This window comes from Lutjanus erythropterus, chromosome 23 (genome assembly GCF_056507025.1).
Source record: "Lutjanus erythropterus isolate fLutEry1 chromosome 23, fLutEry1.hap2, whole genome shotgun sequence".
NCBI classification, from domain to species: Eukaryota; Metazoa; Chordata; class Actinopteri; order Lutjaniformes; family Lutjanidae; genus Lutjanus; species Lutjanus erythropterus.
The window spans coordinates 24,007,656-24,025,261 of NC_139339.1; the positions used below are offsets into that span (position 1 = coordinate 24,007,656).

At 40.5% G+C, this 17,606-nt stretch overlaps 1 protein-coding gene across 2 annotated transcripts in view; it reads left to right on the plus strand.

The window, feature by feature from the left end:
• Positions 1-17,606, plus strand: part of sorcs2 (sortilin-related VPS10 domain containing receptor 2) — a 441,732-nt gene that overhangs the window by 177,956 nt on the left and 246,170 nt on the right. The gene's annotated exons all lie outside the window — the stretch shown is intronic.

Sequence of the window (17,606 nt, forward strand, 5' to 3'; positions counted from 1 at the left end):
AGGAAGTGAGGCAGGGGTCCTTAGAGTATAGTTAACCTTTTTATGCCTGATTAAATCATGTAAAAATCTGAAGGAGTTGACACTAATCTGCGACACAACTTTAAAAAGCCATCATTTTCTTATGAAAAATCTATTTTAAAACAAAGATGATTATAATAGGACATATTTACTCATGTTATCATTAAATATTTTTAGTTTTGGATTTTGAAGGATTTTAATGCATTTTTAATTGTTTTAAGTTGTGAATTCAGTTGTGTTTGATGGCTCTGGGCAAATTATAAACAACAAAATAAACCATAAATAACATATATTTCATTTATTTAAATCTTCAAATTATACTGTATATTTTTACCAAAACATTGTAATTTTTTTGTGCCAAATCTGAAGAATTGTTGATTCACGTACTGTAATGAGGTGAACTGTTCCTTTAAGGATGAAAACAGCAATAATCAAAACCAGTGAAAACTAATCTTTCTCTACAGCATTCTAATTGCCGAATTTATGGGTAATACCTCTAATATGCGAGCATTTTGTCTCTCTTTAATCATGTAGATAAGATCAGTAATTGGCTTTTTGTGGTGAGAGTGATGAGTATTTTCCAAAAGCCCGAGGAAAGAACGAGAAAAAAAACATCTTTTTAGATTTCCAGTAAAATCAATTAAGCTGGAGAGCATTCGTCTTTGGTCTTTGTAGTTGCTCTGTTGTGCCTCTGCGCCTCAGCGTGGTTATGGAGAAACAAAACAGAGTGTTGAGCGGGTGATGGGATCATTTGTAGAATAGATGGATTGAAACAGCAGAGAGAGGAGAGGCTCTGCTGATCTGGCTGTGAACATCGTCGTCTGTTTAAGGATTCACAGCCAAGTTCAGTCGGAGGATTTGCTCCTTTTTATCTGCTCTCTCTTCCTCACTCCGCACATAAAACACAAGATCTAAGTCAAACGGCACAGATTTGACTGCACCCAGACTCAGCAATGTTTCATGTGAAGTCTAGGCCAGTGTGGCGTTCAGGGTGCATGTCCCCAAGGGTGCTGATGGGGATGTCAGCTAGATAAATGTCCCCATTTACTGCCCTTCCTCCTTCTATTCAGCTGGGACATGGGCGCACAGAGGGCGCAGCGTGGGTGTTACGGCGAGGAAAGTGGCTGGTCGGAGGCGGTGGTGGGGGGGGTGTTTTATGGTGCCTTTGGTGTCTCCGCCGAGCCGAATCCAGCCAGCAGAAGTGGTTGAGTCAGAGCTTAACCACATTAGAGCAGGAAGAGTGAGGAGAAGCCTGTAAGAAGTGTTTAATCTCAGTCAGGAGGAACAGAGGTAGAGAAGGGGGAAGATAAGTGGAGCTGCTAAGTGGACTTGTCGTATTATAAACACTGTATATTGCTCACATTTCACTCTGTGCGTTTACATGCACTTAATTGTCAGCTTTCTGCAAAAGGAACCTGATTTCTTAACATCATTTAACTGTGAAACCCGGTTTCCTTAATCAGTGTGACGGATTAAAGGCTGCTAAGGAAGATTTCTGCAGGAGAAACCTGATTTCTTGACCATATATGCTTAAATGGGTTTCTGACAGGGGTTTATGTGTGCGTGACAAAGACTTAAGACAGGGACAGAAGCACTGGGATGGCAGTGGAAGCCCATTTCTGCTGAAGTGCTAAAAAAAACGATGCTGTAAGTCATTATGGGCCCTATTTTGACATTCTATACAGCATAGTCTAAAGTGCATGGCACACATTAATTTAGGACATGTCCAACTCCACTCTACTATTTAAACGGTGCATAATATGAGTGCTAAGTGAATCGTAAGGCCAAAAAAGGTTGTATTTAGTCTTAATTTATCACTGGTGTGTTTTAGGCAGCCCATCCCCACCAGAAAAAAAATGTGCTTGTTGGTCCTAAGTGCAGGCAGCTTATTACGACTAATATGTCTGTTATATATCCATTATGTGGCGCCCCCTAGTGGATGCAATAAGTATGACAGGAGACGTATAAAGAGTGAGAAAGTCTGCACTTTGAAGGGGGGGGTGGAAGTCCTGTGTGGAAGTAATTTTAATCAAAACCATTATCTTTTCCTAACCCTAACCAAGTAGTTCTACTGTGACCCTGTCAGATTTAAATAATCAGTGAAGTTACAGCTGCTGTGTGTAAATGTGCAGTGTCTTTTAATGGGCAGATGCTTCACTCTATTTCATGTCCCTGCAATCATTTGTTATTAATCGGAACATTCATTTTTATGATCTGCAGTGCTCTAGAAGCAGAGTGTATGCACACTGTTAACCTGCCTATGTAGTCTCATTTTACTAAATGAATAATGTACCCTTTAAATAACAGGAAAATACTACACCATTGACTTTTGAACAGTTTTTTGTTGGTCAATGGCGCATTCGGCATTGGTCAATGGCGCACCTGACCACACCTCATTTTAGGACCCACATGCCCATGAGCTCACAGTTGGGCGCAAGTACATTTGCTACCTACACAACATGAGTGCTGGGCATGGATATGAACCTGTGAGGTTCAGAAAGTTTCAATGACAGCTGCAAACACAGGCAAAAGATAAAGCCAAATAATGAGAGAGCATTTCAAAAACCTGAGGTACTACCTTAAATGCAATTCTTTAGACCCTGAAAGATCGAACAAAATCCAAAATCTTTTTCCACTGCATTTGCATGTGTAACTTTAGTGTCACAGATGAATCCCCCTTTCTTTAATCCAGGGTATAATTATAATTATATTGCAATAATAATATTGTATTATAAGTAAAGTTTTGGAAAGTAGACAACTTTACAATCTGATTATGATCGTTATAATATTCAGATGTCTCTATTTTCACATTCAAGGATCCTGGATGTGAGCAGGAAGATTGAATTCTCTTCAAGGATTTTAGTTTGTACTGATTTCTGTTTTCCTCTTTGCTAATTATGCTCACTGGGAGAGCCAAAGAGTTTTGTCGACGGGATCCAGGGAGTGGTTATTTCTCCTGGTAATCTGTGTTTTATATATATACATACACACACACACACACACACACACACACTCTTTTTATGGGTGTCATTAGCAAAACTATTCCTTCACTTAAGAGAACATCCTCAAAGATTTGCACACAGGGTGCAGCTACTGGCATGTGAAACTTGTATTTGTATTTACGTTGATCTCTAGTCCTAAAGTTTCAGCACTGTACTGCAAGTGAGTAATTTATCACGTATTACTTCTGTGATGGTCTCACATAGCCTGACGTCCACAGTGCTGTGTCAGCGCTGGTTCCACATATTATCATTCCGCTATAGGGGGAAAAAAAATACTCTGTCTTGTTTGTACTTCTCAAAACCAATCACATTCGTCTTTGGCAGTGCAAATCCCAGGGTGTAGTGATGGTGCCTCTGCAAAATATTTATTTATGTATTTGTTTGTTTAGTCAACAGGGAAGATACATATAGCCATTCTTACATCTACAGCTAATTTGCAGCCCTTGTGTTGGCTTTTAAGGAACAAAACACAAGATACAACACTCAAACAGGCATGAAAACTGACCAACAAAACAGACATCTCAGCAGCTCAATCCCCACAAAAGGAAAGGTAATGGCTGTTAGCTTGTTTTCATTTGTTCCATTAATAACCAGGTTAGCTTGCTAGCTCAGTCCAAGCAAAAGAACAGGTAAAACCTGCTAGATTCATTCATTTTATTCATTCCATTAGTGACCAGGTTAGTTTGCTTGTTCGGTTCCCACAAAAGAAAAGGCAACACCTGCTGGCTTGTTTTCATTTGTTCAGTTAGTGTCCTGGTTAGGTTTCTAGTTCAGTCCACTCAAAAGGTAACACCTACTAGCTTGTTTTCATTCATTCTGTGAGCAACTAGTTTAGTTTGTTAGCTCAATCCTCTCAAAAGAAAAGGCAACATCAGCTAGCTTAGCTTGTTTCCATTAGTTCTGTTAGCGACCATGTTAGGCTGCTAGCTCAATCCCTGCAAAATGTTACAGCTGCCAGCTTGTTTTTGTTTGTTCCATCATTGACCAGGCTAAGTTGCTAGCTTAGTCGCCACAAAATAAAAGGTAACAGCTGCTAGCTTGCTTTAATTCATTCCATTACTGACAAGGTTAGATTGTTAGCTCAATCCCTGCAAAAGAAAGGGTAACAGCTGCTTGTTTCCATTTATTCCATTAGCAAACAGGTTAGGTTGCCAGCTTTGAGGCTTTTGTTTCCCATAGTGACAAGGATTCTAAAATGGCAACATGTAGATAGTGGAAAGCCGCCTGATATATGCAGCCAATGGTAGGCTTACAAATGGACAGTCAGACTCTTTCTGTGATGGACTGCAAGGGAAGTGTGGAGCACAAAATATATGACAGCAGGAAACTGAGGACGTTGGAGGGACAGGGCTGTGACTGAATGCCTTTCACCAAGTGCAAACACAGCCTGTGTTGATATAAGCGGGCTGACTGCCGTCCATCGAGGGAGACCTGGAGGCCATGGCAACCTCCATATGTCTTTTTATCGTTCTTTTATTCAGTGCTTCTTGTCAAAAGGACCCAAACAAATTGTCATCAAAGCTGACAGGACGAGGCCAGTGACTCAGCGTAGAGCCTCAGAGAGAGGAGGGTCAGAGGTAAAAATACAACTACGACCTCTTACAAAAGCCACCTGCTGAATTTCACCATGCCTCCCTCTTTTCTGTGGACTAATTAATGCATCATATTGTGTGATTTTTCTCTGTACAAACAGAAAAAATAGAAAAAAGAACACATGGGGGACTTCCATAAGCAGCTTCTCAAATGGCAGCAGCTCCCTGCTCCTGATAACTATGCTCCAGTGGTTTTCTGCACTTCAAGAGACTATCCGCTACTGTGAAGTGCCCTCACCGAGCATGAATCACTGTATCCTGGCTAACTGCCTGCTCAGACTACTTGCAGTGTAGGAGGCACTTCCAGATGCAATTTGCCAATTGCTGCTGAGGCATCAGTGACTAAGCTGAACAGAAGTGTAGCCCACATATTCCCACCCTCTGCTGCCAGGTATTGTGATTCTAATGCAAATTAGCTAATTTACTCTCATCATACCATATGAGCGGTTGCAGCATAAGCAAAATCTGTTGCAGAATGGACCCCTTTATGTAACAGCGTCCGTGACTGTCAGCTCTGATCAGTTCCACTTCTACAAGTGTCTGCTCCTACCCTTTACAGTACGGGACAATACAGTGCATTTATTCCAAATCCTTTCTGCTGAATTACACATGACGGTGCCTTAAAGGCCCTCTGCTCCTGCGAATAGCTCTTTGATAAAGAGATGCCAAGTGGAGAGGCTGGACTCCAAATCCAAAGGGTGCTCAATAGTTTATCAGGAGACAAGATAAAGGAGGGGAATGCTGATGAGTAATTAGTGGACTCTGATATTCACAGAAGTAGAAGTTGCCCAGCAAAAGCATCAGTTCATGTAAATTACCAAAAACACACATCTCCTCACTAATCCCTTGTGGTATCCTAGCCATGCAGATAGTTCATAGAGCATAAGCTTTGGGTAGCAACCAAAAGACGGAAAAAGTTGAAACTAGCATCACAAACAGTGTTGCCAGAGTGGGAGGTTGTTCAGCTAGTTGTTAGGTTCTGGGCTGCATTGTGTGGGTTTGGGCTGGTAGTCAGGATTTGGGTTGGTCTGTTAAGAGTTAGGGTTAAGGTTAGGTAGGGGTTAACACGTAGCACTCTAATTAAACTCTGCAAAGGGCACAGACACCCGAGGACCATAAGTGTTAGATATATTTTAAAATTGGCCTTTATTTAACCATTATTAATGGTTAAAATCCCTTCATACAAAACTAAGTACAGTAAATTAAATAAAAGGTTTAAAAAGATCACAGGCACAGGTGGGGGCAGTGGGAACATCACTTCTTAGAAAAATTCCCCAGACTTTTACGGTCTCCCCCGGCTGTTAAAGTTAAATAAAATGAAGTCTGTTAAAACAAGCGTTTTTCTGTAGGGAAAAAAAAAAATATTTATACATCGAATTAAATGGAATGTCTGGCACATTCACCTGTATATATATTTATGCACTAAGGGTAAGTAAAGTGCTTGAATAAAGTCCTTAAAATATTAAAAAACACAGGTAAAAATGTGAAACGGTAAGTGCTATAAAAAGATAATAAAAACTTAGACATTAAGAAACACACAAGACCAATTAATTCAGTAAGTAAAATATAAGAACATCACTAATATCAAAGAAGTAAACTAATATATTGTAGGACTATAAAAAAGACACACCCCTTAAATAATTAATGTAATAAACACTCATAAAACATTAATTCTGAGGTAATTATTTAAATTCTTATTTCAATAGAATAAATGACATTAAAAGGACCCCTATGTATAAGCAGTTACTGTAGATATTTACAATTATCATATTTATTACTATTATCATCAGTGTTATTATTATTAAATAACACCGTGTGCTAAAATTGAACCAGTGAAATGGTACAGCTGTGTACTAATAAAAAAAATCTGTGTACAAGGTGAGTAAAACCAAATCAACACAACACACTGTCATTAAAAACAATAATTTAAAACAGCCTTTCAAAATTCGTCAAATCTGATGGCAGGTGGGCACATCAAAATAGAAATAAAAATAGAAAGAAATAAAAAGAGAGGTCACTGCACTGCAGAGAAGGATCCATTAAAAACCCTGTTGGCTGGGTGAAATTGATCCATTTTAATATTTTTTGTTTAGACCAGTTGGAGCTAATTTTTTCAATAAATGGATCCATTGTCTTTCTGCTGCAGTGTTGTCCAGCTTTTATTGGACAGGGTCAGAGTCAGGTTCAGGGCGAGGGTTAGGGTTCATAACTGAACACACCCAGTCACTCTGTCATTATTTTCACTGTAACAGAAACCTCTCTGCTTGCAACATTACAACATCATTATTTGTACTGTCAAGGTTTGTTGCAGTTTAGCAAGTTAGATAAAAAAAAAGTTTTACATTTGTTATTAAAGCTATCCCTTTATTTTTTCTTTATTTTTAAGGCAGAAGGCAGATATAACCAGTGCCTTTTACAAGTGTATAGTCTCCCATCTTCTTTCAAGTGCGCTCGTGAACACTTTAATTAACGTTTTACTGTTCTGACATAATGAAAAAAATGTTATGGATGCCAATACTATTGCTATTGATTAAACATGTATTTTTTTTTTAATTACAGATCAAATTTCAGCTTTTTCTTAATCAATCAAGTAACAAATTTCCTAAATATTTCACGGACTGCTGTGAGTTTGTTTAGACTATATAAGGGAAACAGATCATTTCTTGATCATCATTTCTTGAGCCACACTGCATTGACACACTGTATTAAAATAATTCAACAGTTGCATCTCTTTTCAAAAACAGTGCACCTGTTACTTCGAATAATCCACAGACTTCACTGACAGAAGTATCCATCTGGACTGTTTCTTTGATACTTCTAATGAAAACATGCACAATTGCGTGGTTTCTCTTCAGGCTATAGTCCGTCATGAGCCTGTGAACCATAATGTCTCTCTGTAGACATTGGTCACAACTCAAGAAAGGGCAAACAAGTGTGGCTGACACCTCTGTTTCTGCCATCCCAAGTTCACTAGTCGTCTTTTTGCTGTCCCTATTGACACAGGTTCACACTTTGCTTTGCATCGCTGCCATTTTCTGGAAGCATTCACAGCTAAGGAGCATTCACACTGGCGGACTGAGTGTTAAAATCTGTCTGTGTTTGTGACTGTCACAACCACATCACGGCAGGGCCACAAATGCCTCGAAAGGACAGGGCAGGCATCATGGTGGTAAACATTCCCATGGGCATTTTTGACCAAAACAAGGTTTTTCAAAGTTGCTTCTCCTGTAGCTTCTCTGTTAACAACATGTGGTAGGCCTCTGGAAGACATACTATATCATCCCACATTCCACTCTGCAGTCAATAAAGCCCAGCTTTGACACAATCAGGCCAGAGCAGATGGCCATAAAGCCTTTGTCCAGGGTACACCTGAGACTCCCTGAGCTTTATCATCCATAACCATTGCACTGCTGTAAAAAGTGGGGAAAATAAACAGATAGATGGCATGGAGGAGGTGCCTGATCTGTTAAAAAGAAAAACAGCTGCAGTCAAGCAGAATGGTCATTTTTAAAGGTAGATGCGAGCCAGAAAGAGGTCAGCATTGATGACCTGTCCATGTGTGAAGCAGATGGGAGGGCGCTTTCTGTTTTTAGCATCATGCACTCTTATGAATAAAGGTGCTAAATAGAACCATAAAGTGTTCTTTGGCTTGTCCCCACAGGAGAACTCTTTTTGGTTCATGGTGAGACCTTTTATAAGTCTTCCATGTGGAACTCTTTCAGAGAGTTCTACCTAGAGCTCAGAACCATCTGTGAAAGGTTTCACCCAGAACCCTCTATGAGAGGTTCTACAGAGAACCCTTCTATGGTTTCTCCCAGAACTCTGTCTAGGGGTTTTATCTAGAATCTTTCCAACTTCTAAATGTGCTAACACAAACCCAACTCTTTTTTTTCATCTATCTAACCCAAGGGGTTCTACTGGAAACCCTTTTATGTTGCAAGGGTTTTATCTAAAACCGACCCAGAAGGTTCTACCGAGGACCTTTTATATCCCAAAGGTTTAACCCAGGTGGTTCTACCAAGGACCATTTTAAATTCCACATCTGGAACTCTTCCAGAATGTTCTACAGAGAGCCCTTTTATATCCTGAGTATTTCATCTCGAACCCACCCATTAGGTTCTACTGAGAAAGTTTTTAAATTCCAAGGGTTTAATCTATAACCTACACAGACTGTTCTACTGAAACCTGTTTTATACCAAGTAACTTTTTAGAGTTTAATTTAGAATCTACCCAGAGGGTTCTACTAGAATCTTTTTATATTATAAAAAAACAGGGAGTCTACTGAAAACACCTTTTATATTATTGTACAAAGAACCCTTGATAAAAGAGTTCTTCAAGGATTTCAACAATCTTTGAAGAACTTTTTCCTCCCAAAAGGGTTCTCTGGATGAATATTGTTCTTAACTGAACCTGTAGTCTCAAAAAGAACCCCTGACAAACCCTTTCTTCACCAAAAAAAAAAATCTTCTCAATTTCAAATGGTCAGCATCTCAGGAAGAACCTGTTTGGAACCATTACTTCTAAGAGTGTACCACACAGGTTCATTGTGTCAGCATCACAGAGCCGCATCATGGAACGAAATTCCTGCATGTTTGTCGTTCTAAAGCATAAAATGTGAACACACTTGTTGAAAGCTCGATCCGTCAGGTGATATTTATGGTGCCTTGCTTTTAAGCACTGTAAATCAGCTTTAACGCTAATGGCGGCCATCTCCCAGCAGTATTTTTTAACGCTAGTCATGGCAAGTACCTTTGCTGCAATAAATCAAACTCTCCTACCTCCTGCTAATTCCATGCTCTTTCAGAAAGAAAGATAGGCAAGCTCAGATCGTTATGATCACTCATCACCTGAGCTTTAACCTGCTCCGGACGAAATTTGGCACAAATTCTTCTGGGATGCAGTTAGAAAGATTCTCTTGGCAAAGAAGCAAATTTGCCTCATGCCTCATCACTCTTGTCAGCTGTGTTATAATGCATTGCAGATTTTCTCAACCTTGTGTGTCTGTGGCAGTGCAGCACGTTGCAACGGATGATCGAAAGCCATGACACATTCTCCGCAGGCAGATACGACTCAATCCTCTGTCTTGTCAGGGGACTCTCTGGCTCTCTTCCCGATCGAGCCCCCAGTTGCTGTTTGGGCTCCCTGGGACGTCTGTATGTAAGCCAATCACTGATGAGCCTCGTCAAACCTAACAGTCTGGCCGTCTGGCTGTCTGGGCCTGACTCAGACTGACAGCATCTGTCTGCCTCAGCAATCGGCTCCCCGCGGAAATCAGACCTTCAGCATGTCAGGACGTATCCAGCTTCTGTGCATGTCCTCTGGTTCATCTTTAACATGCAAACCGATGTTTGAACCCATTTCAAAGTATTAGCTTAGCTCTTGACAGCAGATATCTCTTGACGTGCATGCACAGTTAGCAGAGAAATGCCTAAAGGACACACTTCTATTTCAATCTTATGCTGAAGATCCAGAGGACTTATCAGAAATTCATCCTTATCATTCACTCTTAGAAATAAGGGTTCCAAAAGGGTTCTTCCTGAAGGCCTGAAAACCTTTTTCGGAAGAGAGGATTGATAAAACCCTTGACAGACTCTGTCATCAAGGGTTTGTCAAAAGCTCTTTGTATCATAATGTAAACAGGTTCCCTATAGAACCCCCTATGCAGGTTCTAGATAAAACCCTTGGAATATAAAAAGGCTCCAGATTGAAACTGGATAAAACCCTCAGGAGATCCTTTTCCACCAACATGGACCCAGCCCCATTCTGGTTCAAGAACTTTGAACGATTCTGAGCATTTCCACCACAAAGAAACCAGCTTAGAACCTCTGTTGATAACATCTCTGATTACAACGGTTCCACTCAAAACAGATGGAAATACAGGCTGGTTTACTAGATAATACCCAGGGAGGGTTCTGGATGGAACCTTTACACCATAGCAGGGTTCTCTGTAGAGTCTTTCATAGAGGGTTCTGGGTGAAACCTTTCACAAATAGTTCTTGGTATAATCCTTACCCCTGACAAGTAGAACCTTTAGAGAAGGTTATACCAGAAACCAAAAAGAGTTCTCCTATGGGACAAAGTGAAGAACCCCTTATTGTTCTAGTTAGCACCATTGTTTCTAACAGTGATCCCAACTCTTCAAACCCTTTTTAAAGTAAGGGCTCTGTGTAAGACAAGGTTAAGAAGTCTTTTCATTTAAAGAACCCTTTTTGGGAGAAAGAGTTCTTCAAGGATTGTTCAAATCCTTGAAGAACTCTTTTGTCAATGGTTTATCAAGGGTTCTTTGTACCATAATATAAAAGGGCTCTTAGTAGAACCCCCTGGGTAGGTTCTAGATAAAACCTTTGGAATATAAAAAGGTTCTCAGTCAAACCCCCTGAATAGAACGCTCAGCCCTTTTCCACCATCATGGATTAGCCTCTTTCCAGTTCAAGGCACCTAATTTTGCACCATTCTGAGCATTCCCAGCAAAAACAAACTGCTTTGGAACCTGAAATGTTAGTTCACAACCGGAACTAAATAATAGCAGGTTTTTCTTGGGAACCACAGTGGGCGTGTCATATTCTACAAGTTGTTGTGCATTGTATTGTGCCCTCTATTGATAACATCATTGACTACAATGGTTCCACTCTAAACTGGTGGAAATGTGGCCCGATTTAGATAGCACCAAGGTTCCAAGGATTTTGAACAGAATTAGAAGCTCATTTGGTTCAAAAGGGGCCAGGGAAGGTTCTGGGTGGAACCATTACACCATAGGATGGTGTCTGTTGAAAGTGTCATAGTGGGTTCTAAGTGAAACCTTTTCGAAAATTTCCTTTGTGACAAGCTGAAGAACACTTAATCGTTCAAGCTAGCACCTTTATTTTATTAGAGGGCTCCCACCTTTTCTACATTTCGGTATTCCGCCTCGTCACACGTTCCATTGACGCTCTCGATCTGTCTTCACTGAGACGTCAGGCGCCGGGAGCAACCTTGACATATTAGGACATTAAATCTGAATCAGCACCTGTCGCCGCCCTAAAGTGCTTCCACATTCTCTGTTTTCTCAAGCGCATCAAGGAAAATACAATTTCACCCGCACTGTCTGTCTCTGTCACATCCACTCTTGCAGACGCTTCCATGTCTGCCTTCCTCTTCTCTTTCCTGTCTCTTGTTATTCCGCTCTTACCTCAGTATTCTAGCAGTTTAAGTCCTTCCACTGTTATTATTTCGGCTGTATGGCCTCCACCAAATGGCTTGTGTCTGTGGCAACTTGTTTAAATCTTTGTGTATCAGAATTGAACGTTTCCTCGTCCATGTTGTGATTGTGATGGTTGAAGGCAAGATTCTGGAAGTTATTTTCCTGAACTGACTGGCATTGACACATCCAATTGTAATACTGTTTTGTACAAATTGTACAAAAAAGGGTAATTCTTTCTGCATGTGCCCTGCTGCCCTACTTTTCTGCTAATATGTAATTTTGCTAGGATTGGGGGCTACATTGACTTTAATAGATTAAATTTTAGTCACAACCCTTCACCCCTCTCCTCCTCCCTATGCTCCGCCATCTCCCCTCTCATCTGCTCCCCACTCTGTCTCAAAGTAATTATTCCTCATTAATCTACGATAGCTTCTTACCAGTCTATTAATCCAAAGGTCTGGATGGCAGACAGTACAAAATGAGCTCCCCTATTAACTCAACATCATTATTCTCGCCATATAAGGTGCCGGGACTGTTGACTTTCCACGGCAACCCTCACCCAACCCCCTAAATTAGCCTTATTAGTGGTGCAATGTCTCACCATTGCCCTGTGACTCCTCCTCTCTGCTTGGGAATGTTTTTTTTTTTTTTTTTTTTTTTTTGGTGCACTTTTTGTTTCACACATGACTAAACACAATCATTCATATAATAAATGTGGCTACTAGGCAGGGTTTTTGAAAAATACACTGTTATCAAAAAATGCTCCAAAAGGGCAGAACCATTTGCTTCAGAAGAACCCTTTTTTTTAAAGTAAGGGTCCACCCAAGGTTCTTTGTAAGACTGAGGGTTCCGTTAAGAATCATTTTCATCCACAGAACCTCATTTAAAAGAACGTTATTCATGGATTGTTGAAATCCTCAAAGAACTCTTTTTTCAAGGGTTGATGTACCATAATATAAAAGGCTTCTTGGTAGAACCCCTTGGGTGGGTTCTAGATAAAACACTTGGAATATAAAGTGGGTCTCAGTGGAACCCCCTGCGTGGGTTTCTGGATGAAACCACGGGTGGGCAATTATTTTTCATGGGCAGCCACATGAGAAATTGATCAGCCTGCCTTGGGCCAGACACAAATGATATAAGGTCCTAATAATGGACCCATCTCTAATGGAATAGTCAGAAGTGTTCTATATAGGGTTCTTCTACTGTTGGTCACCCTTTCTGAATTGTCGTGTGATGAATTGTGGGCTAATATTTTGTTGGCAATGTCCAAAACTTGATGTTTTACAGTGTACCATGCATGATACACACAAGTAGTAGCAGCAAAAATAGAAGAACAACATAAACAACATGGATGTACAGCATTGAGTGAATAAAGTTATAGTTTAATATAAAAGATCCTGTTCTTTATCAATACCAATGTACAAAGAACTGACCCCTTTCAAAATAAAGGTCTGATAATGGTTTAATGGTAAGCAAAATGCTTTTTACTGTCTTTGCTACATTTTTAATTTCTCATATTTCCATGATGGCCTTGCAAGCCACATGAAACTTTTCAGTGGGCCACGTCCAGCCCCCAGGCCATATTTTGCCCAGATCTGCCTTAGAATATAAAAAGGTTCTTGTTAGAACCCCCTGGGTGGGTTCTGAATGAAACCTTTGTCATATAAAATGGATTTTGGTAGAATCTGCTGGGTGGGTTTTCGATAAAACCACTGAAATATAAAAAGATTCTTGTTAGAACCCCCTGGGAGGGTACTAGATAAAACCCGATGGGTTCTAGATAAAACCCCTGGACTATTAAAAGGTTCTCAGTTGAACCCCCTGGTTGGGTCCTTGTTAACACCTTTAGTAGAGAGGGTTCTGGGTGGAACTATTACACCAAAGAAGGGTTCTCTGTAGACCCTTGCATCAGAGTTCTATGTAAAACCTTTCAGAAATGGCTCTAGGTATAACCCTTTTTGTTGGGTATAGGTAGAAGGTAGAATATGTTTGAATATATTACACGAACCGACACGTCAAAACCTGAATGTGTCTTTAGTCGCTTCCATCATTTGACCAAAACTGCCCCACACCTTTGGCCTTTGCCAGCAGATGGATGTAAAGAAGCAGCCTCCATGGTAACAGACTCTTGGTAGTGAGGGCTAATGAGGATAGAAACATGGGGCATGAAGTGTGAACAGTCAGCGTCCAGATGTTGAGATGTGTTTCTGGGCATGAGGCCCACCCCAACCCTGGCCACTCATTACACTCCTGCTAACGAAGCACTATGAATATGTAATAGGGAGAAGACTTTGCAGACCTCTGTGTTAAACAGAGATGATCACTAGTTTATACCTGACAATGTCATGTACACAAATACATAGGATGTACATATACATACAGAATACTGTGCTGTGCATTGGTCAGTGCATGTTGGTGAAATAATGCGATCAGTTTACAAAATTCAACAACTTGGAGTTTTTACTATATCTTACAGAAAAGGCACAGTTCCTTCTGGAGGGCTGAGATTCTACCCAGAACCATTTGCTTCTGAAGAAAAGTACCTTGAAGAATTCTTTCATCAAGGGTTGTTTTGTACCATAATATAAAAGGGTTCTCAATAGAGCCCCCTGGGTGTGTTTTCAATAAAACCCCAGTTCTGTTCAAGGTCCTTGGACCCTTTTCATATTTCAAGTGCTTTATCTAAAACCCACCCAGGGGGTTCTACTGAAAACACCTTTATATTCCAAGGGTTTTTATCCAGAACCTTTCCAGGGGGTTCTACCAAGAACCTTCTTGTAATACAATACAAAGAACCCTGACAATCACATCAATCATGAAGAACTCTCTTCAAGGAACCAAATGATTGCTACAGTGGACCATTCTATTGTTTGGTGTTTCCATGCAGTATCCTCCCAGGCCCTTTTCACCGGATAAGCTCTGGTTCTTGATGTGGTTCTGTTTAAAATCAATCCCGCAATTCCACCAGTTTGACTTGAACCACTGTCATCACAAGAGGGCGCTGCACAATGCACAGTGACCTGCAGAATATGATACACCCACTCTGGTTCAAAAGGAAAACCTGCTATGTTTTGGTTCCAGATAGGAATCAAGTTTTAAAATCAGACTATTTTTTGGAAATACTGGGTGCTTGAACCATAACAGGGGCAGTTCCGTGTTAGTGGAACAGTTACCTTGCCGCAGAGAAAGTGGCCATAAAAAAACGATTATTACGGCTTAAAGACTCAGCTATCGAAAAAGGACATTTGCATGAATATCGCACACTTAAATTCTTGAATAGCTTGAATTTGATAGTTTGTTGTGTTTTAAAAAAGTTGCTCTTTGCAGCCTAAAGCAGTTTCAAGCTACTGTAAGATGATTTTTATACATTTACTGGCATGAAATGAAACTAGTCACTGCCTGCAAGGTAGGAAATCCATCTGAAAACTTGGGTTATGCTTCAAAAAATGGCCAAATAAGGCAAAGCTGAGTCATGGTTATGGTCCTTTAAAATATGTGTTTGACACTGAGAGTATAACACATATGAATTCACACTCAAAAATACAAAATGAATAAAATCCTCCTGACTCATTACGACTGATTCTGACTGCTCAGCGTGGTGTCTGCACTCCTGATGATCCAGTCTGTCAGTGGACCTCTACAAACCGGGCCTAGCAGGCCTTCACTCCATCCACAAGTGGGTTTTTGAGATAAGCACCCGAGCTCTGGCGGCTAACACAGCCATCAGCACTAGATCTGTCCGTGTCCTCCAAGTGATCCTGGGTTAAACACCGCGCACAGGCCGGAGAGGAAGATGAAAACACTTGCCAGCTCACCGCGGAGAAATAGCTCACCCCTGCCATGCCACTCCATTTTCTCCAGCTGTAGCGGAGCACTCTGGGAGAGCTGATTGCTGAATGGCTTGGCAGGGCTTCGGGTGTGTACGTGTCTCATTGTGTGTGTGTCTGTCGGTGGTTGATGCCCCACCGCGCGAAGGAGTAAATCCTCTCATCCTTAACCAGGCTGACGTGCTAGCTCATCATTCTCTTTCATCAAGACCTCTTCTTCCAGGCTCCCTCCTGTTGAACCTTCAAGCCTCGGCTAAATGCTGCAGCATCTCCTTTCCTGTGTGCTTCGGATTGCCTTCAAAATTAGCCCCAGAGAGCTGTCAAAAAGCCGCACACCAGAAAAAGCAAATGCAAATACAGTAGCTTTAATATTTGCTTTTTTTTTTTTTTTTGTTTACTCCTCAGATAAATTCAGTTTCAGTCCCACTTTATCTTACAGTACACTAATAAGACATAACGAGTCATACTTTGTAGCAAACTGGACAAAAACTAGAAATAATATACACTTTATTGGACAGTATTTATTAAACCCTTTATTAGATGTTATTAGACTTTTGGAAAGGGAAATTTGGGCCACATTTCAACAGAACTGTACTGTAATCTAAATTGTATTGTTCCCTACTTTTACGCCCTTATTAGACTTTATTAGAGGGTAATTACAAGCACATTACAACAGAACTGCACTGTAAACTAAAGTGTATTATTTCTCACTGTTAGACCCTTAACAAACTTTCTTGCATGGTAGTTTGAAAAATAAAGTAAAATAAAGTGAATTCACAGATCTGGTCCTTGTCCATTTAAGAATAATATGTGAAGCAGATCTACCAAGTACAGGTCAAAAGTATGGAGATAGAATAACTGCACAGACATACTTATTGGAATGCTGTAGGCAGATAATGTGATTTGGCCAAAGCACTGGTCTTGGCTACTCTGCTTGTTGTTTGGGACCATATAAAGAAATTTTGTCTCATGAAGCATATATTTGATTTCACTTTAGCGTACAGTACAGTTCTGTTGTAATGTGTGTCTAATTGCGCTCAAATGAAGTCTGATAATGGTCTAATAAAGCATCTAATACACCCTAGTTTGTGTCTAATTTGATACAAAATATGGTTTGGTACGTCTTATTAGTGTACTATAAAATAAAGTGCAACCTCAGTTTCTTAATCCGTCATAATCAGTATTTGCAGTCTTAATCTCCCTCACTTACATTACGTGGTTGGGGAGAATGTTTCCTGTATTAGCTGCAGAAATTTGAGACATTAATTATCCATAAGCGGTCACCTTTTTTCAGCCTTGCTGAGCTGCAACCTGTGCCGTTATTCAAAAGCTGTCACAAACAATCCCCTTCACTCTGCTCTGTGGCTGTGACTGAGCTGGACTGGAGAAACAATCCAGCAGCTGGCTATCAATCTCAAACACACACGCACATACGCACACATATACACAGTGGTCCGTACCTGCTCTTAACGCTGCCAGATTTGAGGATTGGCCGGTACTTCATTGCTACCCCGAGGCTGTTTTTGCATCGTCGTGGCAATGACAGGTTGTCCAGCCATTTCTGATTTGTCACTGAGCTCAGACCGCGGACCACAAAGTGGTAATATGATGAACAGAGAGCCGAAACAGTGCCTTGAGGGCAGTTTGAGAGAATAAGCAGGTCGCCTTTTCCCAGGCCTTTTTGCAGATTTAATCTCCTTCCGTCAACGCAAAGGCTTTTCAGGGAGCTGCTGTTGTTTTAATATGCAGGATAGGAACAGTTTGGCGAAATGGAACCAAGAAAAGTAATAAAATATAATGAACTATCAACATATTGTATGTGCACCAGTGTTTTTAGAGGTCCTATTCTCTGAGTCATTACTATTATGTCTTTTGCTATTGATATGGTGCAGATCAGGAAACCATTACAAAAGGAAATGACCACAAAAATGTTGTTAAAAATTTCCTGACAAACTGCCAGAGGTGGAGCCAAGTCATTGTTTTGCAA